This window comes from Saccopteryx bilineata, chromosome X, assembly GCF_036850765.1.
Source record: "Saccopteryx bilineata isolate mSacBil1 chromosome X, mSacBil1_pri_phased_curated, whole genome shotgun sequence".
Classification (NCBI taxonomy): Eukaryota; Metazoa; Chordata; class Mammalia; order Chiroptera; family Emballonuridae; genus Saccopteryx; species Saccopteryx bilineata.
In genome coordinates, this window is record NC_089502.1 from 108611746 (window position 1) to 108639722 (window position 27977).

Genomic DNA, 27977 nt, shown 5'->3' on the forward strand with positions numbered 1-27977 from the left:
TCACGGGGGTGTCAGTCCTTGGGTGGTGTACTTCTTTACCCAGACTGAGTCACTAGGCTAGAAAGGATGTACCAAATCTCCTGGCAGTGTTGAAAGTGCCTCTCAGACAGTATTTTGAACAGCCTGCTGAGTAATTTGCAGACCCTGTAAGCACTGGAGGCTGAGACACTCAGCGACAGACCCCCCAGGGTCCTCCTGGGACAGGCTGATGCACTCAGTGACCTGCTGACAGCTGGAGGACAGCAAACTGCCAAAGGCATGCTGGGAGGTACTGCACCCAGAAGTCTTGGGTGCCCATGGGCCCACTGGCACTCCTGCTGCCAGGTGAGCGCCAGCGGAAGTCACAGTGGTTCTTCGTTAGCAGTGTGTAGAGAAAGGGGTCGATGTTGCCGTAGGTGAGGCAAGTGATCAGGTAGTTGACTATGTGTGAGCTGTGGGGTATGAGAGGCTAGGCACCAAGGTACTGGGCCAGTAGCTGCTATATCCCGAAGGGCATGAAGCATGCCCAGAAACACAGCACAATGCCCAGGACGAGGTGCAGCACTCTGGGGTTGGGCTGCCACTGCGTCTGTGGGAAGGAGACCTTCTGCGACACCCAGTAGGCCCAGGCCAGGTACATGTAGAGCAGCCTGATGACCATGCCAGGCCCCACAATGCTGGTCCTAAAGAGCAGTGTCAGGTAAACACGGTAGGTGCTCTGGCCCCAGGCTAGCAGGCAGAGGCTCTTGTGTTCCCTATGGACCAGCCGAATAGCCAGCATCATGGGCAGCACCAGCAGCAGCACCAGCAGCCACGTACCAAGCGCCAGGACCTTGCGATAGCCCTTAGAGCGCTGTGCAGTGTCCAGCAACCTCAGCATTGCAGCATAGCATTCACTGCTCATGACAGTCAGGGTAAAGATGGTAGCATGTATGGTCAGGAAGTCCAGGCTAAAGAGGACACGGCAACCCATGTCTCCAAAGTGCCATTTCTTGGTGATGTGTAGGTGGTCACAATGAAAAGGATGCTGAGCAGGTAGAGCAGGTCGTCCAGCACCCAGTTGACAACATAGATGTACATGGAGGCTGAGGTTCACAGGAAGCGGCACAGGTTGCCCGCCACACTCACCACGCCCATGACCAAGAGCACTGCTCCAATGGCACCCGTGGCCACCAGGTCCTCCAGGGAACTGGGTTCCATCAGGCTTGCCCACGAGCTGTTGAGGGATACGTTGGTGCAGCTGCATGGTTTGAGCACAAAGCTGCCTGTCATAGCTAGCATAGGGAACCTGCTTGCAGGCTCTGGGCTCAGAGCCATCTCTGCTGCCTCAAGTTGGACTTAAGCCTGGGGTGTGCTGTGACAGGGACATCTGTGGGTGACAAGCCTGTCCTCGGTCACCGTGCAGCAGGTCGAGCTCCTGCAACCGCACTTCTGCAAAAGCTTCGCCTTGCTCTGTACTGAGCAAACAAAAGCAGGCCGAGCTCTGTATGACTAGGTCTTGGTCGTCGCCACCACCTGCCCAGCTGCCGGTTAGGAATGCACCGAGGGCCCACGTGGATATTAATAAACTGGGGAGCAGGTGCCAGGAAAGGGGTTGCTGAGGGGCGCACCAGGAGGATCCTGCGCTGGATTGAAGGTAAAACAGGATCGAAGGGAAGATGGTGCTGTTGGCACTGGAGAAGTGAGAGGGGTGCACCTTGCCCTAAGGAGGGCCACTTTTCACCAGTTTTTAAAAACAAATTTGGTTAAAGTTTCCTTTACTATTCGATTCATGCATTCTACCTGCCCTGAACTTTGGGGCCTGTAGGCACAATGTAATTTCCAATTAATATTGAGTGCCTTTCCCACTAGCTGTGAGATCTTGGATACAAATGCAGGCCCATCATTAGAATGGGCAAGCTAAACCTGGAAAGAATTTCATATAGCAATTTCTTAACAACTGTTGCTGCGGTCTCATCTCTAGTACGAAAAGCTTCTACCTACTTGTCAATTACTTTAGTAAAATCTATTTCTAAATGTTCTGCTGGGAAAGTTCTTCTCTCCCTCGTTCTCTTTATAATTTCTTTACTTTGCTTAGTATTTATTTGGGCACAGGCTAAACCATTGGACATTATGCCTTGTGAAATAGATTCTAAGTCTGGCTTTTCTAATTATTTCTTATTCTTAATCATCCCTTTCCTGCTGGAAAAATCTTTTTCTAATTGGTTTTGAATAAACCTTTGGCGTAATCCAGCCTCCGGGAGAAGGGTGGGAAACCCAGAAAGGGTAGAAACCAGCCCCGGAGCAAGGGCAGAGGAGCACATCCCTGCCCCGCCTGTGCAACCCAGGCTTGCGGTCTGACTTGGTAGCAGGCTCCTCCCGCGGGGGTGGAGCCAAAAGCCCAGAAGAGGCGGAGTTCCGCTACGAAGCTGAGCTTGGGCATGCAGCCTTTCCTGGTGGTAGAGCCAAGGCTAGCAGCTGTTCCTTGAGTGGGATCATCCTGCAAAGGCAGGGCGAAAGCTCGGAAACAGGCAGAGACCCGCAGCTGAGCAAAGGTGCTCGCCAGTGCCCTCAGGACCAAGCATAACATCACACACGGGGGCGGGGCAAAGGCCAAGGCCACCAACCCTTGTGCACCCAAGCACGTGATCACAGCCACTCTCGTGAAGAGAAAATGCGGAGGCAGAGAAATACAACACAAATAAACCAAGAGAAATCCCCAGAAAAGGACCTAAGTGAATCAGATATAACCAAATTACCAGATGCAGAGTTTAAAATAACGATTGTTAGGATGCTCAAAGATATTAGAACCACCATAGATGGCCATTACAAAAACCTAAATAAAGAGATAACAAATATAAAAAAGGACATTGAAATAATAAAAAAGAATCAGACAGAAATGACAAATACAATATCTGAAATAAAGAATACAATGGAAGGAATTAAAAGCAGGATGGATGAAGCAGAGAATCGAATCAGTGAGTTAGAGGACACAATAAATAAAGGCATGGAAGCAGAGCAGAAAAAAGAAAAGAGACTCAAAAAGTCTGAGGAAACTCTAAGAGAGCTCTGTGACAACATGAAGAGAAATAACATCCGCATCATAGGGGTTCCTGAAGAAGAAGAGAAAGAACAAGGGATAGAGACTTTGTTCAAACATATTATAGTGGAAAACTTCCCCCAATTAAGGCAGGAAAATATTTCACATGTTCAGGAAGCACAGAGAACTCCATTAAGGAGAAATCCAAAGAAACCAACACCAAGACACATCATAATTAAATTACCAAAGCTAAATGATAAAGAGAAAATATTAAAAGCTGCTAGAGAAAAAAAGACAATCACCTACAAAGGAGCCCCCATAAGGATGACTTCTGACTTCTCAACAGAAACACTTGAGGCCAGAAGGGAATGGCAAGAAATATTCAAAGTAATGCAGAACAAGAACCTACAACCAAGACTACTTTATCCAGCAAGGCTATCATTTAAAATTGAAGGAGAAATAAAAAGCTTTACAGACAAAAAAAAACTAAAGGATTTCACTACAACCAAACCAAGGCTGCAAGAAATGCTAAGGGACCTGTTGTAAACAGATCAAAGGAAAAAAAGAATATAGCAAAAGAGAAAAACAGTTTTAAAGAAAAAAAATGGCAATAAACAATTACATATCAGTAATAACCTTAAATGTTAATGGATTAAATGATCCGATCAAGAGACATAGGGTAGCTGCGTGGATAAGAAAACAGGACCCATACATATGCTGTCTACAAGAGACACACCTTAAATCAAAAGATGCACACAGACTGAAGATAAAAGGATGGAAAAAAATATTTCACGCAAATGGAAATGAAAAAAAAGCTGGGGTAGCAATACTTATATCAGACAAAATGGACTTTAGAACAAAGACCATAGTTAGAGATAAAGAAGGTCACTACAAAATGATAAAGGGAGCAATACAAAAGGAAGATATAACCATTATAAATATCTACGCACCTAATATAGGAGCACCTAAATATATAAAGCAGACTTTGATAGACTTAAAGGGCGAGATCAACAGCAATACTATAATAGTAGGAGATTTCAATACCCCATTAACATCATTAGATAGGTCCTCAAGAAAGAAAATTAACAAAGAAACAGCAGACTTAAAGGACATATTAGATGAACTCGATTTAATAGATATCTTCAGAACCTTTCACCCTAAAAGAGCAGAATATACATTCTTTTCAAGCGCTCATGGGACATTCTCTAGAATAGACCACATGTTAGGGCACAAAAGCGGGCTCAACAAATTTAAGAAGATTGAAATCATATCGAACACTTTCTCTGATCACAATGGCATTAAACTAGAAATCAACCACAATAGAAAAATTGAAAAACATTCAAACACTTGGAAACTAAATAGCACGTTATTAAACAATGAATGGGTTAACATTGAGATCAAAGAAGAGATTAAAAAATTCCTAGAAACAAACGATAATGAGCATACATCAACTCAAAATTTATGGGACACAGCAAAAGCAGTCCTGAGAGGGAAGTTTATAGCATTACAGGCATACCTCAAGAAGCTAGAAAAAGCTCAAATTAACAACTTAACCCTGCATCTAAAAGAACTAGAAAAAGAACAGCAAGTAAAGCCCAGAGTTAGTAGAAGGAAGGAAATAATAAAGATCAGAGCAGAAATAAGTGACATAGAGGCTAAAGAAACAATACAGAGGATCAATGAAACCAGGAGCTGGTTCTTTGAAAAGGTAAACAAGATCGATGAACCCTTAACAAGACTCACCAAGAAAAAAAGAGAGAGGACTCAAATAAATAAAATTAGAAACGAGAGTGGAGAAATAACAACTGACACAACAGAAATACAAAATATTGTAAGAAAATACTATGAAGAACTGTACGCCAAAAAACTAGACAACCTAGATGAAATGGACAAATTCCTTGAATCATATAATCTTCCAAAAATCAATCTGGAAGAATCAGAAAACCTAAACAGACCAATTACAACAAATGAGATTGAAACAGCTATCAAAAAACTCCCAAAAAAGAAAAGTCCTGGGCCTGATGGCTTCACAAGTGAATTCTACCAAATATTCAAAGAAGAACTAACTCCTATCCTTCTCAAGCTATTTCAAAAAATTCAAGAGGAAGGAAGACTTCCAAACTCCTTTTATGAGGCGAGCATAATTCTGATTCCAAAACCAGGCAAAGACAACACAAAAAAAGAAAATTATAGGCCAATATCCCTGATGAACTTAGATGCAAAAATCCTCAATAAAATATTAGCAAACCGGATCCAGCAATATATGGAAAAAATCATACACCATGATCAAGTAGGATTTATTCTTGGGAGGCAAGGCTGGTACAATATTCACAAATCAATCAATGTGATCCATCACATAAACAAAAGAAAGGAGAAAAACCACATGATAATTTCAATAGATGCAGAAAAAGCATTTGATAAAGTCCAGCACCCATTCATGATCAAAACTCTCAGCAAAGTGGGAATACAGGGAACATACCTCAACATGATAAAGGCCATCTATGACAAACCCATAGCCAACATAATACTCAATGGGCAAAAATTAAAAGCTATCCCCTTAAGATCAGGAACAAGGCAGGGTTGCCCCCTTTCACCACTCTTATTCAACATAGTTCTGGAAGTCCTCGCCACAGCAATCAGACAAGAAAAAGAAATAAAAGGCATCCAAATTGGAAAAGAAGAAGTAAAACTATCACTATTTGCAGATGACATGATATTGTATATAGAAAACCCTAAAGTTTCAGTCAAAAAACTACTAGACCTGATAAAAGAATTTGGCAAGGTGGCAGGATATAAAATCAATACTCAGAAATCAGAGGCATTTTTATACACTAATAATGAACTATCAGAAAGAGAAATCAGGGAATCAATCCCCTTTACCATTGCAACCAAAAAAATAAAGTACCTAGGAATAAATCTAACCAAGGAGATTAAAGACTTGTACTCAGAAAATTATAAAACATTGATAAAAGAAATCAGGGAAGATACGAATAAGTGGAGGCATATACCGTGCTCATGGTTAGGAAGAATAAACATCATTAAAATGTCTATATTACCCAAAGCAATTTATAAATTCAATTCAATACCAATGAAAATACCAATGACTTACTTCAAAGACATAGAACACATATTCCAAAAATTTATATGGAACCAAAAAAGAACACGAATAGCCTCAGCAATTCTGAAAAGGAAGAAAAAAGCGGGAGGTATCACACTTCCAGATATCAAGTTATATTATAAGGCCATTGTACTCAAAACAGCATGGTACTGGCATAAGAACAGGCACATAGATCAATGGAACAGAACAGAGAACTCAGAAATAAACCCACAGCTCTATGGACAACTGATATTTGACAAAGGAGGTAAGACAATACAATGGAGTAAAGACAGCCTCTTCAACAAATGGTGTTGGGAAAACTGGACAGCTACCTGCAAAAAAATGAAACTAGACCACCAACTTACACCACTCACAAAAATAAACTCAAAATGGATAAAAGACTTGAATGTAAGCCATGAAACCATAAGCATTTTAGAAGAAAACATAGGCAGTAAGCTCTCTGACATCTCTCGCAGCAATATATTTGCTGATTTGTCTCCACAGGCAAGTGAAATAAAAGACAGGATAAACAAATGGGACTTTATCAAACTAAAAAGCTTCTGCACAGCTAAAGACAATAAGAACAGAATAAAAAGACAAACTACACAATGGGAGAATATATTTGACATAGCGTCTGATAAGGGGTTAATAACCAAAATTTATAAAGAACTTGTAAAACTTAATACCAGGAAGACAAACAATCCAATCCAAAAATGGGCAAAAGAAATGAATAGACATTTCTCCAAAGAGGACACACAGATGGCCAATAGGCATATGAAAAAATGTTCAACATCATTAATGATTAGAGAAATGCAAATTAAAACCACAATGAGATATCACCTCACACCAGTCAGAATGGCGCTCATCAATAAAACAACACAGAATAAGTGCTGGCGAGGATGTGGAGAAAAGGGAACCCTCCTGCACTGCTGGTGGGAATGCAGACTGGTGCAGCCACTGTGGAAAACAGTATGGAGATACCTCAAGAAATTAAAAATCGAACTGCCTTTTGACCCAGCTATACCACTGTTAGGAATATACCCCAAGAACACCATAGCACTGTTTGAAAAGAAGAAATGCACCCCCATGTTTATGGCAGCATTGTTCACAATAGCAAAGATTTGGAAACAGCCCAAGTGTCCATCAGAGGATGAGTGGATTAAAAAGCTTTGGTATATATATACTATGGAATACTACTCAGCCATAAGAAATGATGACATAGGATCTTTTACAACAACATGGGTGGGCCTTGATAACATTATACTGAGTGAAAGAAGTAAATCAGAAAAAACTAAGAACTATATGTTTCCACACATAGGTGGGACATAAAGATGAGACTCAGAGACATGAACAACAGTGTTGGGGTTACAGGGTGGGGGGAGGAGAGGGAGGGGGTTGGGGGAGGGGAGGGGCACAAAGATCATGGCTTTTCAGCATTGGCCATATTCCCCCCTTAATCTATAGACAGACAGCAAATATTTACGTATGGTGTTCCCACTATAAAGACTGCTGTCTTAGGGACAAATGCTGACAAACTATTTCAGCAGTTCCTCCTTCTTCAAAGACTTATATGTAAACATAGAGCTCCATGTTTCATAGGACATACTCAAGCTCACTCCATGCTTCCTGGTGCTTTAGCACAAGGGAATGCCCCCCCCCTTTTTTTTTTTTTTGTATTTTTTTTTTTGTATTTTTTCTTTTATTTATTTATTTTTGTATATTTCTGAGGATGGGGATGGGGAGGCAAGCAGACAGACTCCTGCATGCGCCTGACTGGGATCCACCTGGCATGCCTACCGGGGGGAATGCTCTGCCCATCTGGGATGTTGCTCTGTTACAACCAGAGTCATTCTAGCAACTAGGGCGGAGGCCATGGGGCCTTCCTTAGTGCCCAGGGTGGATTTGCTCCGGTGGAGCCTTGGCTGTGGGCGGGAGGAGAGGGACCGGGAGGGGGGGGAGAGGGGGAGGGATGGAGAGGTAGATGGGCGCTTCTCCTGTGTGCTCTGGCCGGGAATCGAACCCGGGAATCCTGCACACCAGGCCAATGACTCCGACGGGTCTACCATATCATGCTTTTTACTTAAAAAAAAAATTTACATTTCTTTTGAAAGCTGATGAACAGGAGACACCAAATCTACCTTCTTTATTAGATCTAGCTAATAACACTGTTTTGTCTTTTTTCCAAATAGCTCCAGATATATGGAAAAGATTTATATAGGCGGATGGGGATCCTCAAACCCCTCAGCGAGATCTTCTGAGAATGGTTTTTAAGATACCTAGAGGCAGAAAAAGCCCAATAGAGATCAGGGGGAACTACCAGCTTTTAGGATACACCCTTAAAGGCTCCAGCACCCCAAAGGGGTCTCATAGGATGCCATCTGGGTCCTGCTTCAATAGTGGAAAGAAAGGTCATTGAGCTAAAGCCTGCCAGGCTTACATACCTCTACTGTGAGGAAACAGGGACACTGGAAGGTGGGCTTCCCCCTCGCTCCTCTAAGGGAGGGTTCAGTCTCTTCCAGGCCTGCTCCAGCCACCTATGACCTAACCTTGCCCAGAATGCTGGGGTTTGCCACTGAAGGCTGAAGGTGCCCAGGGCCGTCGACCCCATCTACGACACTGTGGACGAGCCTAGGGTATTTCTTCCAAGAAGCAGGTAAACTGATCTCATTTGCACAAGGGCCACTTAACTATGTTTTGCCTGAATAGTCAGGTTCTTTATTCTTCCCTCAAAGATCTCTGTTGTGGGTATTGATAGTCCTATTTTCTGCTGCTTTGCTTAATATATAGTGTTTCCTTTATTCCTCCTACCTCAATGCCCCACTCATATTTCAGGCTGGGACCTACTCTTAATTTAGAGCTCTCTTTCCTCCTTTTGCCAACTTGTATTATGAATTTACCTTTGCCACCCAGCTTAGTGTATCCCAAGGTTCTCTTTACCAGGCCACAGTCACAGAGCTCCAGGGAAAAGCAACCTGGTCTCAACTCTCCAGGCAGAGGAGAACAGAAGCTCCATATCCACGCATGCTGCAAATGGCTTTTTCCAGTCTACCTCAATCATTACCAGCTAGAAGCAGCGGTCATTGGGACTTGGACATGAGCTGCAAAGTATAGAATGGTGACAACAATTCCAGTGCCATACGGACTTTTCCTGTGGGGAACTTTCCTGGACTCCTGCTCCCTGTGACAGCTCCTAACAGACTGAACTGTGGTTGGGTTGCATTTTTCAGGGATTTGGCATGGTGAGGGGGCCAACTTGGACTTGGGGAACATGTTAAGGACACTACTCATTTATGGATTCTTGCTGTATTGGCCAAGAGTTTGCTTAAAGGCTTTTAATCACTGTAAAAAAAATAGAGGACTAGATGAAGAAGATGGGGCACATATACACCATGGTATATTATTCAGCTAGGAGAAATGGTGACATTGGATCACTTATAGCGGAATGGTGGAGTCTTGGTAGCATTGTGCGGAGTGAAATAAGCGAATCAGAAAAAAACAGGAACTGCAGGATTCCATACATTAGTGGGACATAAAAGCGAGACTGAGAGGCATGAACAGGAGTGTGGTGGCTATGGGGGGTGGGGGGAGGGAAGGAGGGAGAGGGGGAGGGGAGGGGGAGGGATACAGAGAGAACTGGATGGAGGGTGGCAGAGGACGATCTCTCTTTGGGTGATGGGTATGCAACATAACTAAATGACAAGATAACCTGGAAATGTTTTCTTTGAATGTATGTACCCTGATTTATTGATGTCACCCCATTAAAATAAAAATTTATTTATATATAAAAAAAATAAAATAAAATAAACCTTTGGCAACAAGGGTTCTAGTAAAGTCTCTAAAATTTCCTAAAACCCCACTGGTTTTAGGGCTACCTTATTGGTAGTATCATCAGCTGCTTGGTTTTTCTTGAGTTTCTAGGGAATCTTCCTCTTTTGGTGCCCTGGATAGTGGATGAATGTCACTATTTCAGGGGAGCAGGCTCCTGCATTGTTAGGGTGAGGATTTGAGCCTCACCTTTGTTAGTTCTTAAGCCTTCTCTTGATGGCCCCTCTTCGACTGTGCCTGTCTTAGGTTGTTGCTGCCTTCCAGAATCTTACCCATCTTTGGCTAACTAGCCATCCTAGGGGCCAAACAGAGTTATGTGATTGAGGGAGGAGCAATATCCCTTCCAAAATGCTTAGTTTTATTTATTTTATAGCAGCTGATGATGCTATCTTTAAAAAAAAACTTATAATACATTTCCTTTCTAATTTCTAGACCTGAATGTTATGTAAAGGCTAAGTTGACTATCTTAGTATCTTCTGGCACCTCTAGGTCTAGAGGAGCATAGACTCTGTAAGTTTTCCATAGTTTAAGAAAGCTGTAAGGGCCTTCTGAGGATCCTGAATAACTTCTGATACCTTAGATATTTTATGGTTCTTTTTCTTAGTATTTTCTCTAATCCTGGCTAAAAGAAACTGGTGGAAAGTGCTCAAGATTTCCTCACTTGCTAGGATGCTAGAGTCCTGCTTAGGCCAGGCAACCAGAAACACTTTCTCAGAGTGGTTTTGGTTGCTTAGGTGGGGCAGCATATGTACCATACAGATTCTAACACTCCTGTTAAGGTTCTAGGCTTCCCCGAGAAAGGGGATTCTGAGCTCTCTAATTCTATAGGTCCCTTGGCAAAAAAGTATTTAAGCTATTTTCTATTACATCTATGCCTCAAATTCTAAAGATCTAGTTAAAAGCACCAATTGAAATGACCAATATTTCATAAAATAAATCTTATACTCTACTTAATCACAGATTCCCTTTTACATTCCAAGAAAACATACCTTATTTATGTTGTAACTTTATGCACCCTAACATAATGTCTAAAAAGCTAAAGAGAAGTAGATTTCTGTTCACATCCTTTAGCCTTTTTAATCTGGGCTTAAAACTTAAATGTTTCCTACTACCACAATTAGTCATCTATTTTCTGTTTTCTCCTTTCCACCTATTATGTTGAGAATTCTACTGTTAAGCCAATCAATAGTAATATTTGTCACCTTATCACAGTACCTCAATATTTTTAGGTTAAGCCTAGACAGGAAAAACAGGGCTAAAATTGAAGTCCCTCGCTAGGTGGTGAACCCTTCCCTGGGCCACTGTTCCTACAGGAGTTGCCACTGGATTATGGGGGCCTACCTGTTTGTTCACATTGGCCCTATGGTACTCTCAATCCTATTGTTTCCCTGATGCTGGAAGAGGGGGTTCTTAATTGTTTGTTACAGCAGAAAATAAAACTGAACTGCTTTCTACTCTCGTCTGAGTTTGTTTTCAGTTACCGGGCCTCCGCATTTTCTTGCCTTTGTCCCTAGTTTGGAGAGGAGGATGTGGGATTCCGTTATTGTTGTCAAATGAAGACAATTTAGGAAATGAAAAATGATAGATACATGAATTACAACTGCCCTTTTGCTGTTCCCCTTGGCTGCCTGACCCCACCCTTAATTACTGGACAATCACCCCTGGGACAAAAGAATTCCAGGAATCTGGTCAACCTGCCCCAAGAAGGAGCATTCCAGAAAGCTGAAATCCTAAAACCATAAAAGGGAACATACCAGAACCTTTGACTCAGTATCCTCTCAGGCTCTCCCAAACACTATATAATTTGCCCCTAGTCTGTAACCGGTACTCTTCTCTCTGGGAGAAGTGCCCGGCAGGGTTCCTTTCTTCCTTTCAATAAAGCCTGTTACTCTGGTCGTATCGAACTCCCATGGATTCCAACAGAAGAAAAGGAAGATGAATTGCGTCATGTCATTCAGCATTACTAATTGTCAGTATTTTGGATTATGTTCTTAGTTTTATAGTTGCATTTATATATTAAATGCACAATAGTGCCATATAAAGTGTAGTTTTTGCACATTCAGGATTAAGGTTTTTCTCTGAACTAGATTCACTTAACATATGAGCTTTTTCCTTTTTCTAAAAAAAAAATAAATACATGCCATTAGACCCATAAAAATTACAGGAATGTAATTGTTGGGTGTTAATGTTTCCATTTTTCCTTACTGTAAATAATGATTCGATGGAATTCTTCTATATGATTTTGCCTGAATGATTATTTCCTCAAGATTTATTCCAGAAGGTAGGATTACTGAGTTAGAAATGTAAGTTTCTGTTTATTTTTGAAGGCTGTTGGTCTACACTACACAGCTGTTGTCCAGAAAGTGTGTCTCCCACCAGAATTCTAGTTTGCCCACGTCCTTATACCAGTAGGTCTGATTTGGCCAAAAGTAAAGAAAGGAAGAAGAAAGAACAAAACTTAGTTTGCACACGAAGATTAATCATCTCAGAAACACTAGAATTGGAATTCTGGGGCTTACTAACATTTCAGATCAGTGGAGAAGAGTGTTGAGAGGATTAGTTAAGTGTCTGGGGGAGGAGTTAACTCTCTCTAATATACAGTGCCTTGTTTCCTACAACCTTGCCAAATTTGCCTATGCTTTTAGCAGCCCTCCTGAGGATCCAATCAGATTTTCTACATAGGTGATCAGATTGTCTGCAGATAAGGCAGTTTTATTTTTTTCCTTTCCAATCTGGATGATTATTTGTGATTGATTTCTCTCCTCATAATAAGATCGAATTTTCTTGCTTCTTTACATACTGGCAATTTAAGATCAGGTGGAAGACTTTGTGAAATTTTACCTTGGGTGATATTTGTGTCCCCAAACCTACTCTTGAGCTTCGTTCTGGGATTCTGTTAAATTACTTGGAAACAGTTTGGCTCTATTAGATTAGGAAATAATCTTTCCTAGCCTTGTTCTTTTAAAACATCAGAAATGGATTTTAAATTTGATGAAATATCTCTACCACATCTATTGGCTTTGTCACCAAACATGCACTCTTATCCCCTTGGTACCAGTATCCTTAATTCCTCCTAGGCATGCGCAGTACCCTTCCCTGACCAATCAGAGCACAGCTTTCTTTCAGCCATGGTGATCCCATCCACCCACTGACACCTGCAGAAGTAGAGGGCGTGCAGGCAGGCATTGGACAGAAGGGAAGTTGGGGCAAGAAAGGCAAATCTCAGACAACTAAACCTTGGAGAGAGCCATGCCTAAAGCCAGGTACTACCCCTTATGCTTTCAGTTACATAGATCCAGAAACTCTCCCTTTGGCTCAAGTCAGTGTGGATAATTTTGATTGTTTTGTCTTTTTTTTTTTTCACTTGCAATAGAAAAGTCTTGACTACTACTGAATTGAGGAACCACAGTTTTATTTATCATTTAACCAATTTTTGTGACCCCAACACTTGGAAGAAATGAGCCTATTTTCTTGCTAAGGGATTGTCTCCCTGCTGATCAAGCCTTGTTATGGCAGAAGATGGGACAAATCTCTTTTGTAGTAAAACTCTCAAGGAGCAGGGGAGGGACTGCCAGGGGCAGCTGCAGGAAAGGGACAAGGAGAAGGACCATCCCCTTCTCAATAGTGCTCCCAAATTTGGCTCAGTTTATGTGTTGTCTGTAACTGTTCCATTGTGAATAGCATAAAAATTTGAGGAAATGCTTTTGCCATATTTCAACACTATTATTTCAATCAGGAAAGAAGTTGTTCGCGTGACTGATGGATGTGTATATATGTTGTCTCAGTTTTGCCTTATTAATTCACATGAATGAAAATATCAAGAGACATTTGTGTCAGAGCCACACTGTTCATCACTTGCAAGCACAAGTTGGCTACAGACTAGCAAAAGTCAACCAAAGCAGGCCTGGCCTGTGGTGGTGCAGCGGATAAAGCGTCGACCTGGAAATGCTGAGGTCGCCGGTTCGAAACCCTGGGCTTGCCTGGTCAAGGCACATATGGGAGTTGATGCTTCCAGCTCCTCCCTCCTGTCTCTCTCTCCTCTCTAAAATGAATAAAAAAATAAAATAAAATTTAAAAAAACCAAAAAAAAAGTCATCTAAAGAAATCTGTGAGAATCCATGAGGTCTATGAAATTTACAGTAAAGACTATTTTATATTTTACTATTATTTGTGAATTGTGTGCTACACATTCTTTATGTGGGTCAGAATTATAACAAAATTAGAATTATACTAAACTTATATACATGTGTATATGCATACTTCCACTCCCCCCAATCTGCCCACACTCCAGAGAACGAGCTGTTAAACATTTACCAGCATGCCACAGCTACCAAGGGATGGTCAGGTACCAGGGCAAGCCTGGGCCTACAGAGGCAGGGATAGGGGTCAGTGCTACTGCATCCTGGGAAGTGCTGAGGAATGCAGCCACTCCCAGAACTGCAGGGAGTCTCAGAAAATGTGTGGGGGGGACAAATCGCCCTGGTTCTCAGTCCTCACACCTTCTGGTCTCTTGCCCGTGCCCTCCATTGGCTGAGCCAAACAGGCAGCCTGTAAAGGGAGCTTCCCGAGTAGTGCCATCCACCTGGGCAGCCAACAGGGCACAGCAGAGCTGGGGAAGGTCAGTAACCAGAACAGCAGGAAGAAGGGTGGCCCAGAAATAACAGACAGGAACCTAGACATGGCTGCTGTCACTTCCTGGGCCTGAGGTGTGAGGGGTGGGCCTGGCACAAGAGGGTGAGCAGTCAGCAGCACGGATAAGGACAGCTGGGAAAGCACTGTCCCCAGGCAAGGAGGGGAAGGGTGAAGGGGAAAGAAAGTAAAATAGCCGTCATCACAGATCTTGACCCCGATAGCTCCTCGAAGTCCAGGAGCTCCAGGAGGGCACTTGGATTTGAATTGTTTAAAAAGTATTTATCACAAAATCTTAGTTTACTGTCTCTGTCCTGGCCCTCAGCTAAGATGACCTGTGAGACCTTGGGTCCTCCTCCTGTCATACCTCTCACAACAGCTAGCATGGATTATCGATCAGTGAAAACATTGTTTCTATGTTTGGTCACATAAAACCTCGGCTCCCTGTTAAAAATAATCACATAGAGAAAGATAAAGTCAGTGAGTAGCACTCTGCTATGGACTGAATGTTCGAGTCCTCTCCCAGCAAAATTCATATATATTGAAGCCCTGACCCCCACCAACATGGTATTTGGAAGTGGGGCTTTGGGGAGGCAATAGAGCTGAGATGAGGTCGTGAAGGCGGGGCCTGCCGTGATGAGTGACCAGCCATGAACACACTTCTCAGCACTAATCTCCCAATTTGGGGGAGACCCCTTTTCTTGGAAGTCACATGCTTCCCCATCTGATGTTTTGCTTCATCTTTGGTTTTATGTGGGGGTGGTGGACGGGGTTGTTGGGATAAGGCAGTAGCCCTTATTGCATGCCTGGCGCAGCACGGTTTGGGAACTGCTGTCAAGGCCGGGGGAGTGGAAAACTCTACTTAATTTCTTGGCGTGGGGAGGGGGGGGCTCTGTGGGCACTTGGGCACTTTCACAGCACGTCCTTGGTAAAAGATTCTGGGTTCGCCCGAGGGAACTGGTTGGGACAGGAGCTCATTAGTACATTTTTTTTTCAGAAATACTAGTTATTCTCAGAATCCTAAAAGTCTGAGACAAGTGGAGACTTCTTAATATGACTCAGTTTCCCTACGTGCCTTCTGACACTCGCCATTTACCAATAGACACAGAAGGCCCACAAGGACCTGGACCAGTTCTTCCCCTCAGGGCACAGCTCTCCCAGTCCTAGCCGTGGTGTCCCTGCAAGGCTAAGTTGGCCACGTCGTGACCCTTTTCCCTGGCACATTCGCCCCATCTTTCTGCTCCCCTCTGTCTACACTCGTTCTGCCACCCTGAACTTAGCCCATTCGGGGGCTGAATCAACGGGGTCTTTCACGCTCACTCTCTCCTCCAAGATGGAGAGGGTCTGCAGAGTGGGCCTCAGGCACAGAGAGGGCACAGAGAGGAGGAGCTTCGTGAGGGGGCCAGTGTCTCCCTAGCAACGGGGTCTTCGAGAAAGGGCAGACTGGGTGGCAAGGCTGGATTTGTGGGAACCAATCCCATGGCAGGAGCCTCCCCAAGGTCTGTGTGCGCAGGCGCTGCCTGCGGAGGGGCGGGGCTTTGCGGAGAGCCGGTCTCTTAGTGGTGAGCGCACGGAGTGTTGGCGTTTGAGGCCAACGAGCTGCCATGGAGGCCCCCGAGGACGAGGACAAGGAAGGCTCAGGCAGTGTGGTGCGTGGTGCTGGACCACCCAGTAGCCCAGGGGGGAACCCCGTGGGCCCTGGAGACACAGGCAGCATGGCAGGGGAGAGCGCAGCAGCTGAGGGCACTCCCCAGGGCGAGGAGGTATCCGTGGACTCGGGGCAGGCTGCACAGGCCGCTGCCTCGGACAGACCCATGGAAAGCCAAGGGCTGGTGTTGTATCTTTTTCAAGGAGTCTCCTTTTCCCCATGGAAGTAAAGGGTGAGGGGATGGACAGGAGGTAGGGGGACACAGGAGGATGGGTAGGACAGGCTTCGTGGGCTGGTAGGAGCGGGGTAGACTTCTGTGGGGACCTAGGGGAAAATGGGGACCCAGGGTGGCCAGGGGAGCAGCTGCGGTGGCCTGGAGGCATACGGGTGGTCTGAGAGGGGCTGTGACGCAGAGGTCCTTGAAGGGTCATCCTGGAGGGTGGCCTGAGAGGCAGCCTGGGGGACGGCCGGCCTCTTGACAGCATGGGGGCCTGAACCATGAAGTCTGTGCGGATGGTGCACTTTCCTTAACTCCAGCAGCGCCCTCACAGTGCCTTTCCAATCCTACCTGCATGCGGAGGTAGCCCGCATGGTCCTGAGTCAAGGTGCTGAGCCCTACCGCGGGACGGTGCATTGGGAGTTCACAGTGACTGGCAGTCGGCTGACTGTGTAAGTTCTAGAAGGGACTCAGTGGGAGTAGCAGCAGGAGGTGGTGGGGCCAATCTCTGCTTGTGGGGCACTCTATTGGAGATGTGCAGACAGCCAAGGGTTGGTGGAGGGAGGGCCGTGGGGCCCAGGTCAGTCATAGCCTGCGGACCTCTCTAATCAAGGGGTAAGTCTAATTGCCACCTGGGGGGAGGGGTGGGCCTGAGGAAGGCCAGGAGTTATGGCCTCTAAAGTGATTTTCTTTTCCCCTCTTAGCCGATTAACTGCTGAAGATTCTGACCTCTTGCACAATGCCGCTACCTCCTTGGTCAACCGGCTAGCCATGGTGTTTCAGAACATACAGCTCTTTGAACCCCCGCTTTTTACCACATTTCAGCGCTCAAAAGGGGCCTGAGGCCACGAGGGTATCCTGTCCTGGGTAATGCATCGTTACCTTGGACCATTATTTTTGCAGTAGTTGCCACTTTACTTGTGGGGGGCCCAATTGTTTGCATGTACTGGCCCTTTGGCACTCTGCCCTCTTGTTTTGATTGATGCTTAAATATTGCCTTCGGCAGATAATAAAACTGAGCAGATACGTTGTGCCCGAGTTTCTTTCCAACATCTAGATTTTATTGCCTTTGTCTTGGGTTGGAGGGAAGGTTCTGGGGTTCAAATATTCAAGTAGTACAAGCAGTTGAAACAGTTTAGGAAATGAAGAAAATGAAAATTACTGAGTCTTCTCGTCCAGCATTAAATACTGTCAGCATTTTTTGTATTTTTCTGAAGTTGGAAATGGGGAGACAGACAGACTCCTGCATGTGCCAGAAGGGGATCCACCCGGCAGGCCCACCAGGGGTTGACGCTCCACCCACCTGGGACGTTGCTCTGCCACAACCAGAGCCATTCCAGCACCTGAGGCAGAGGCCACAGAGCCATCCTCAGAGCCTGGGCCAACTTTGCTCCAATGGAGCCTTGGCTGCGGGAAGGGAAGAGAGAGACAGAGAGGAAGGAGAGGGGGAGGGGTGGAGAAGCAGATGGGCGCTTCTCCTGTGTGCCCTGGCCGGGAATCGAACCCGGGACTCCTGCACGCCAGGCCAATGCTCTACCACTGAGCCAACCGGCCAGGGCCTACTGTCAGCATTTTAAAATACATTTATACTTTTAAAGTTCTAGGTCTACATTAAATATATATAACAGTCATTGAACAAGTTAAGTTTTGCAAAGTTAGCACTAATTATTTTCCTGAAATTTTCTCATCCAACATCTGGGCCTTCACTCTGTCTAAAAATTATTCAAAAACACCTTCTTGAATGGATGCATAGAAGATGTATTATAATGTAATTGTTCAACGCTTAAATCGTACTCATTTTTCCCTATTATACAGAATGTTTTAATGGGATTAGTGTTTATAGGCCTCTGCATAAATGGTTGTTTTCTTAAGATAGACTCCAAGAGGTAAAGCTACAATACAAACTAGCTCTCCAGAGACTGTCCCACCCCCACCAGAATGCTGGTTTTCCCACATCCCTGTCACTGCTGCATTTGTTTCCTGCCGTAAATAATAAATAAATAACCCAGTTTGCATGAGCATAGCAGAGAATCCAGAAACACTAGACTAAGAATTTTGTGCTTTACTGCCCTTGTTTCAGATCAGAGAAGAAAAGTGCTAGGACAACTGGTTAATTGGGGGAGAGAATGGAGGCAGTGTAGTGTAGTCTTAGGAAAATATAATTAAAAACAAAATTACCTTTGTGGAGGCACTATGCGATGTACTTTACCTACATTATTATACATAATTCTCACAATAACCCCTTAAGCTAGGTACTATTATACATTTTATAGGCTAAGAATTGAAGCTCAGAGAAGTTAAGTGACTTTCTCAAGGTCACTCAGCTAGGAAGTGGCAGAGGCAGAACTTGAATCTTGACCTGTTTGATTGAAGCACCCACTCTCTAGGCCACAGTGTCATACCAACCTGAGCACTGCCACGTGAAGCCGCCAGGAAGCTGAGAGAGTGAGTTTCCTTTTGATGGCTCTGGGGAACCTCCATGTGACTGAGGAAAAATGGAGGAGTGGAAAAATGCAGGAAAAGTAGAAGAGAAACGCAGGGTGCCAAGAAGCCCAATCCAGGCTTCCCAGTGCTTCCTTATTCTCCCAGGTCCTCTTACACCTTGAAACCTTATGTGACGTCTTTGAAATGGATGGACAATGGTGATACCTGTTTCCCTGCCCACCCTTCCCTGTCTCCTCAACTATGAAGAGGGCTCTTTTCAGGTACTGTCAGGAGCTATGAAATAAAAAATAGAACAGCAGCTTCTGCCAACCTAGAAAAAGTCTCCACAGAGGTAGGAGAAGTTTATTACTGAGTGAACATTGCAGCAGAATGTCATGTACATCACAGGCAATCTGCCAAGAGATTCCAAAGGCAAACACAAATCTAACCCCTATATATAGCAAGCAGATATAACTGATTACATATTTAGTCCCAAGATATACATATTAGTCCTCAAATAAGAGGCCTTGACACCACCAGGTCTCCCACATACTTCATCTGAAATTTACCTGGCAACTGGGGTACCATATGTATCAGTACACCAGTGTTTGGACTGAATGTTTGTGTCTCCCCACTCCTCCAATTCATATACCGAAGCTCAAAACCCCAGTGTGGCTGTCTTTGGAGATGTGGCCTTTTGAGAGGTAACTAAGGTTAAATGAGGTCCTAAAGACCAGTGTCCTTATAAGAAGACATCAGAGCTTACCTGCGCTCTCCCCTCCCTCTCTCCCTCTGCACGCACTGAGGAAAGGCCATGTGAGGACGTAGGAGAAGGTGACTGTCTACAAACCAGGAAGAGAGTCCTCACCAGAAACTGAATTTCCTGGCACCTTGATTGTGTTTCTAGCCTCCAGAACTATAAGAAAATACATTTCTGTGGTTTAAGCACCCAGTGTGCGGTATTTTGTTAGAGCAGCTTGAGTAGACTAATACAATTGGCTTTCTGCATGGGAAAAATAAGTGCCTCATATCTGTATGACAGGATCTGGTTTTGCAGCTTGGAGCCAGGTGCCCACTGAAGTTAGGCTTCTACCCTCCCACAGAAACTGAGTGATAGGGACACATTTTAAAGAGATGTTTCCCAGGTCATTGAAAAGATATTCCTGGGTCATAAAGCTGGCAAGAAGCTTTAATTTTTTAACAATATTTACATGCATTTGCCTGACTGGTGGTGGCGCTATGGATAGAGTGTCAACCTGGGACGCTGAGGATCCAGGTTCGAAATCCCAGTCACCAGCTTGAGCATAAGCTCATCCTGCTTTAGTGCAGGCTCACGACCTTGAGCATGGGATCATAGAGATGATCTCATGGTTGCTGGCTTAAGTCCAAAGGTCCCTGGCTTGAAACCCATGATTGCTGGCTTGAGCCCAACGTCGTTGGCTTGCGGAAAGGGTCACTGGATTGGCATGTATGAGAAGCAATCAACAAACAATTATAATGCCATCACCACTAGTTGATGCTTCTCATCTCTCTCCCTTCCTGTCTGTCTGTCTGCCTCTCTTTCTCCCTCACTAACAAAAAAATATTTACATGCTTTCAAAGAGACAGAGAAAGAATTTACAAGTTTTCTAAAGTAAATGCTTTAAGAAAGGGGAAGAAGGGGAGTGTGTCTTCAATAAGGAGAATTAAGCCTCTTACTTTTAATTTTTACATGTTCTTATAGTAGCTCTAAAAATATGCACATCCTGCAAATTTGCTACACCTTTAATTAGTCTAGTCGTTCTTCTGTAGACCATCAGCTTTTCTCTGTAGGTGATCATATATGCAAAGAAGGCAGTTTTTCTTTCTTTTCACCCTTGATGCCTCTATTACTTGATTTCTCTCCGTATTGTTGGATGGATTTTTCTGCTTCTGGTAGTTTTTTATTGGATGACAAATAATATAAATTTCCCAAGTGCTGGATATCTTTACAATCTTAGACATACAGTGTGGGGCAAAAGTAGGTTTACTGTTGTATGTGGAACACAGTATTTTGTATTATCATTTATTAATTACTGTATTATTTGCCATACAAACAACTGTAAACCTACTTTTGCCTCACCCTGTACTTTTTTGAGCTTTGTTCTGGATGCTGCCCAGTGACTTGGAAACAGTTGGATCCTTTAGAGCAGGGGTCTCAAACTCAACTCAGCATGTGGGCCGCAGAGCAAGATCACAGCCGTTTGGCGGGCCGCACTAGGTCTACAAAAGGCAACTGTTACGCAACACTTTTCAGTGTCACAAAACGACCAGAAACTGTAGTTCATGGATTAGTCTGTGGGCCACATGCCGTGAGTTTGAGACCTCTGCTTTAGAGTCTGGTTTTGAAGATTTGCTGCGTGGGCCCTTTCTGTGTAGGAGTCCTTTCTTCCCACACTACTGAGGCAGGACCCTTTTGAGGACCCAACCTGATGCCTCCGAAATTTGTGAGGTCTACCATTCTGGACAGTGGGGACAGTCAGTAGTCCCTGTCCTGCTTGAGCACTGGGCATTGTCACCTTTCATCTCTTCAGGTGGTTCTTCCCCCGGCCTCACATAGTTTCCTCACATGCTTGTGCTGATCAGTGGTCTGTGGAATATTCCAGCGGGATCCTTTGAGGATATGCACGGTCCTCTCCTTGTGCCCCTTTCTTTCCCCCAGTTCTTTACCCTACAATCTGGGTGCCGAGAATTTCAGCTCCATGTCCTAACTCAGGGTATCTGTAGGGAAAACAGCTGTGTTAGGCTTGCTCACTTGCACTATGCATGATTAGTGTGTCAGCACGTGGCAGACCCAGGTGGGTGACGCCTAAGTAAGGCTACGGGTGCTTGCCCTCAGGGCAGATTGCAAATGCCTTGCCAGCCACTGCAAGGGGCCATTTCGCTGTTTGTTCAACTGCTGCTGTGAGAGGTGTTTTTTCCCTGCCTGTTTGTTCATCCGCCATTGCGAGAATCTATTAAACGGGATTGGCCCAAACTTTTCGTCTCCACAGTTCATTTACCACCTGCCCGAATCCATGAACCTGCCTGGCCTTGACCATCAGCATTACATACAGCGCTGTGAGTAGGATTTTGATTAGATTGGTATGGAGCCACCAACACCCTTGAAGGGTGGAATAGAGGAGTGGCTGTTGATCTCCAGCACGTGGTCTGTGTGGCTATCTTGTTGGGGGCCATGGCCTGGGTGTTTTTTGCAGCCCTGCAAGAAGAAACCAAAAGCTCTGTGCAAGACACTGCATGAGGTCAAAAGCTCCAGGATGAGCTGCTGAGTGCAGACAGTGGCTTGAACCACAACAGTTGCTGGAGAAGGAGACTCACCGAGTTCAAGAACTACAGTGTGAGCTACAGGCTGAGAACCAATGATGGCTTGAACTAGAACCACAGATGAAGAAGGAATTGCAGGTTCAAGAACTCTAGTTTCCCTAGAAGCTGAACACTGGCACCCGCAGCTGTTAGAGAAACAACTGCAGGTTCAAGAGCTCAAGTTTCAGCGTTAGGCCAATGGTTGGCAGCCACAAGAGCCGAAGCAGTCACAGAAAGAGCTGCATTTGTGCCAGCGGAGTGGCTCTGAGTCAGTGGTTGCAGGCATTTTAGACTCCTCTGAGGAGAAGGAGGTTCAGGCTGAAACATCTGTCAGCAGACTCAGAGCCCACTGGTGTTCACCCAGAATGTAAAAACTCAGCAGCCAAAAGTGCCTCAGGGACAGGCATAACGCATTCTGCAAGTAATGGAGCACTCTGTGGTCCAGCCCTACACACAGACAGAGTTGATGCAGTTAGGGGAGAAATTCAGGCAGAAACCTACCGTGTCCCCTGGAAGCTTGGTTGCTATGATTGTAGGACATAGGGGTGGATGGCATCATGCTCTCCAGAACAAAGATGGAGAGATAAGCTGCCATTACCACACACTCCTACTTGAGGCAATGTCTTCAGGACTGCCATGACAACCCAGGAAACCATAACCTATTAGAATGAGTGATGAGCCCTGGCCAGTTAGCTCAATCGTAAGCATTGGCCTAGTGTGTGGATGTCCTGTGTTTGAGTCCCAGTCAGGGAACACAGGAGAAATGACAAACTGCTTTGCCACCTCTCCCCCTCTCCTCTCTCTCTCTCTCCACCCATCTCTTTTCCCCTCCTGCAGCCATGTCTCAATTGGTTCGAGCACGTTGGCCCCAGGCACTGAGGATGGCTCCCTGGAGCCTCCACCTTGGGCGCTAAAAAAGCTTGGTTGTGAGCATGGCCCCAAATGGGCTGAGCTTTGGACCAGATGAGGGTTGCCAGGTAGATCCTGGTTGGGGCACAAGCAAAAGTTTTGTCTATTTATCTTCCCTCCTCTCACTTGAAAAAGAAGAAAAAAAAAAAAGAATGGGTGATGGCTGTCATTTGTATGGTTTGGCAGAATCCTGGAACTTTGCCATGGGCAGTGAGTCAGTGGCAGTCATACACTGAGCTGCAGCAGGTCCTCTGGGAACTAGGTATCAGAAATGCTGCTTTCAACTTGAGGTCCCGTGGGCCAGATGACGAAGCATTTATGGCAGAGCTGAGGGACCTTATTCTCTGTAACATCCCTTCAGCCCTTTTCAGGCCAGTGGTGGCTATCTTGAGCCCCTATGTGTGGCACCTGATGAATACTGTTACACAGACGGTGGCAGATTTGGGGGAGGTGGAGGCAACACAAGACTGTAACACTGCCTGTGCTGCCCCCTGACTAACAAAGAGAAATGGATCTGTAAAGGTTATCTACCAACACAGAAATTGGTAGATTTGATTGTGGCCAGGACTAATAGGGAGAAACTAGATGGCAGGTCTAATAGAGTCCTATTAGAGCTTTGGCAGCAGCTTAAGCTGGAACAGAGGTTCCAGCCACTGAAGAAGTGGGGGAAGTGGGTGGCCCCAGAAGCCGCCAAGAAAATAGCTGGCGTTTGAGTTGCACAGTTGCAGGATTATATGATGGAGACAGCTATGGGAGAGGAGGATCCCCAAGACCTGTTGTTCCAGTTTGAATAGGTGGAAGGCCAAGGGATCCATCTAACAAGGACAGGAGGGGGCCAGAAGCCCCATGTGAAACTGGCAATCCACTGGTCCCCTTCTACTGTACACCAGGTGTTGAGCTTAGAACAGGGGTCCCCAAACTTTTTTCACAGGGGGCCAGTTCACTGTCCCTCAGACTGTTGGAGGGCCAGACTATAAAAAAAACTATGAACAAATCCCTATGCACACTGCACATATCTTATTTTAAAGTAAAAAAACAAAATGGGAACAAGTACAATATTTAAAATAAAGAACAAGTAAATTTAAATCAACAAACTGGCCAGTATTTCAATGGGAACTATGCTCCTCTCACTGACCACCAATGAAAGAGGTGCCCCTTCCGGAAGTGCAGCGGGGGCCGGATAAATGGCCTCAGGGGGCCGCATGCGGCCCACGGGCCGTAGTTTGGGGACCCCTGGCTTAGAAGATAGTAGGTGTTCTTTTAGCAGCAGCTAAGAGAACTGTCAAGGCAGCATAGGCCTTGACCCTGCCAGGCCCTGTGAGCTTGGGTATCTGGGGGGTTTGGATGGTGCTTGTGTTGAGGAACAGAGTGCTTATGGAAGGGCACTGATGTCCGTTATCAAAGAGCTGTTGGCTAGTTACCTGTAATGGACCTTCACCTTGAGTGATTTGCACAGACAGCTGGGCTATCTATTGTGGATTGATCATTAAGCGGTGTAATGGACTCTTGAAGCAGAGACTGCAACAAGAGGGGGGCACTGGCTCCCTTGCTGGATGGAAACACTGCTTGTGGACAGTATGAGAGACCCTGACGGTGGGGGGGCAGGAGGTGGCACTTGTGGAGGCCCTTCTGCACTGTGCAGCTGCTCCCATGCAGTTGCAGAGACACACCAAGGACACTCTCTTCAGTGAACATGGTCCTGAACTGTACAGGCGAGCAACCCTAAAGGAGTGTAATGTAGGGATAACAGCTGTGTTAGGCTTGCTTGTTTGCACTTTGCATGACTAATGCATGAACATGTGGCAGACCCATGTGTGTGTGTAGCCTATGTAAGGCTGCGGGTGCATGCCCTTGGGGCGGATTGCAGATTGCTTGCCCACCACTGCAAGGGACCATTTTGCTGTTTGTTCACCTGCTACTGTTGAGAGGCAGTCTTCCCCTGCCTATTTGCTCATCCGCTGTTGCGAGAATCTATTAAATAGGAATGGCCCAAAGCTTCACCATCTGCCCAAATCCAATGTGACCCTGCCTGGCCTCAACCACCAGCATTACAGTGTTCATTGGATTGTGCCAGGAAACACCCTCCTGGCAGTCAGCAGGGCAAAGGCAGGACAGACCTCTTGTTTCTCATCTCCCAGAGATCGCTGACCTTTATTAATTTGATGCTGGTTTTCTTCACAGCCTGTGTTTCATATATTTTGTCTGGTTTGGGGGGTTCTTTCTAGTAAGTGACAGGCTAATCCAGTCCCTGTTACTCCATATGTGTGAACAAAGCCTGCCTTTGTAGAACGTGAAGTCTGACATTGTGAGCTGGAGGAAGAGAGATGCTGTCAGCGGGGGTAGATGGTGGTGGTCATGATGACGACGATGACTCTCACCGGGCAGCATGCAGCAGCTGTAGTGCCTATAGGGGGAGTCTCCCTTCCTTTCCTCCTCGCTGCCTTCCTGCCTGTCTTTCCTTCCTTTTTGTTTCTCTTTCCTTCCCCTTTCCTTCTTCCTTCCTGTCTTCCTCCTTTACCTCACACCTCTCCCTTTCTCTTCTTCCCTTTCTTGCTTCTTTCTCCTTTTTCCTTTCTTGACTCTTAATTTTTAGAGATTAATTATCAATGAATAGAAGAGAATTCAGCTCTTTTACAACACTATCCACTCTGCTTCTGCTCCTCACTCTTCCATTATGATTCTATTACATTTTGTTCATTTCTGAAAATGTGGATACTTATTTATTAAAATATAGGGTGGGGTAAAAGTCAGTTTACAGTTGTTTGTATGGAAATAATACAAGAATTAATAAATAATAATACAAGAATTGCCTGACCTGTGGTGGCGTGGTGGATAAGGTATTGACTTGGGAGTGCTGAGGTCGCTGGTTCAAAACCCTAGGCTTACCCAGTCAAGGCACATACAACAAGCAATCAGTGAACAACTGAAGTGAAGCAATTTTTTGTTCTCTCTCCTCCTCTCTCTGTAAAATCAACAAAAAAAATTTTTTTTTTTTTAATTTTTAAGGAAAACGGTGTTTCGAGTACTCACAACTGTGAACCTACTTTTGTCCCTACTGTATAATACATGGATGTTCTGGGTGATATCGCCAGTGAAGGGCAAACACTGTCAGAATCAACCTTTACAGAACTCTGTGCCACTAGGGAAAAGCGTGGTGGGAAAAAAAGAAGGTGCTGGTTTGTGGAAGGAGAGTGCTGTGGTATTTTAAATGGCCTACCTAACCTCTCTCAGTATCCAGATCAGCAGCCAGCACACCTGGCACAGGTTCCTAGAGCCATCACAACTGCTCCCTTCTGCCCTGGAGGGGAGGAGATTATACAGGGTGTACACTGCAAGGAGTTGAATCTGTGTGGGTATCTTTAAATTATACCCACCACAGGAAAGGATTGGGGAAAGGTGATGTCTGTGAATTACAATTTTCACCTTTTATGTTTTTGTATCATGGAATTTTTTACTTAGAGCATTTGTCAGTTTTAAAATGATGAACCAGCCCTGGCTGGGCAGCTCAGTAGATAGAGTGTCATCCCAGCACACCAAGGTTGCAGGTTCAACCCTTGGTCAGGGCACAGATGAGAAGCAACCAATGAGTGCACAACTAAATGGAATGACTAAGTGGAACAACGAGTTGATGCTTCTTTTTCTCTTTCTCTTCCTCCCAACTCTTCCTTCTTCTCTCTCTCTCTCTCTCTCTCTCTCTCTCTCTCTCGTCAATGGGAAAATAAATAAAGGAGCCTTTGAGTGGTGTCAGGGAGGGAATCAGGAAAGACTGATAGGTTCTGGGGTGGGGGTAATACCACTGTACCAATGTAATGCCGGTGGCCAAGGCCAGGTAGGTTCACGTTGGATTTGGGCAGATGGCAGAGGAAATACAGAGCCAGAAAGCGGTGGGCCATTCTCATTTAATAGATTCTCAGAATGGCAGACAAGCAAACAGGCAGGGGAAAACTGCTTCTCATGGCAGCAGGCAAACAAACAGTAAAATGGCTCCTCACAGTGGCAGGCAAGTGATCAGCCAAACACCGCCCTGAGAGCAAGCACATACACTATACACACATGGGTCAGCCAAGTGCTCATGCACTAATCCTGCAAAGTGCGCGCAAGCAAGCCTATCACAGCTGTTTTCCCTACATTTCACCCCTTTAGGGTTGCTTGTCTCCCAGGCTGTGGTTGCCCCGAGCGACTCTTTGCTGCTAGGATTTTACCTTCTTGGCAACCACCGGCCCGGCTCTGAGTCTGCAGACCGCAGTTGCAACCTGAGCCTCCCCTTCAGAGGCAGAGGAGTTGGAAATGCCTGCTCCCACCAAATCAGAGCCACTCCACATGCAGGAACGCAGCTCTGTCTTCCATGACCGCTTCAGCTCCAGCAGCTGCTGGCTCTCGACCTGAAGCTGACTCTCAAGCCCCTGAACCTGCAGTTGTTTCTCCAACAGCTGTCACTGCAAACGTTCAGCTTCCAAGGCAAAGTGCAACTCGTGAACCCGCAATTTCTTCTCCAGGGACCACTCCAGTTCCAGGCGCCACTGGCACTCAGCCTGAATCTCACACCGCAGCTCTCAGACCTGGTCAGCCTCCCTTTCCAGCACTCGCTCCGTTCACGCAGTCACTGCTCAGTATGCAGCTCATTCTGAAGCTTTTGACCTCACTCAGCTTCTTGCACAGAGCTCTTGGTTTCTTCTTGCAGGATTGTAAAGAAAACACCCAGCCCGTGGTCCCCAACAGGAGAGCCACCGGGAACAGCCACTCCTCTATTCCACCCCTCAAGGGTGTCGGCGGCTCCATACCGATCTGCTCCAAATCCTGCCCGCTATGCCAAATGTAATGCCGGTGGCCAAGGCCAGGCAGGCCCACACTGGATTCAGGCAGATGGTAGAGAAACTACGGAGCCAGAAAGCGTTGGGCCATTCTGTTT

The 27977-nt window shown here is 45.3% G+C and overlaps 1 long non-coding RNA gene and 1 pseudogene across 1 annotated transcript; both read right to left on the reverse strand.

Annotated features, from left to right (window-relative positions):
- Nucleotides 1-214: 214 nt before the first annotated feature.
- Nucleotides 215-19426, reverse strand: LOC136317777 (urotensin-2 receptor-like; annotated as a pseudogene).
- Nucleotides 19427-21363: 1937 nt separating this feature from the next.
- LOC136317491 (uncharacterized) lies at nucleotides 21364-27723 on the reverse strand. Its single transcript, XR_010727879.1, has 3 exons — nucleotides 27271-27723; nucleotides 25955-26030; nucleotides 21364-21577 (listed from the first exon to the last, which is right to left on the reverse strand). It is a non-coding gene; the product is annotated as an uncharacterized lncRNA (long non-coding RNA).
- Nucleotides 27724-27977: the final 254 nt, after the last annotated feature.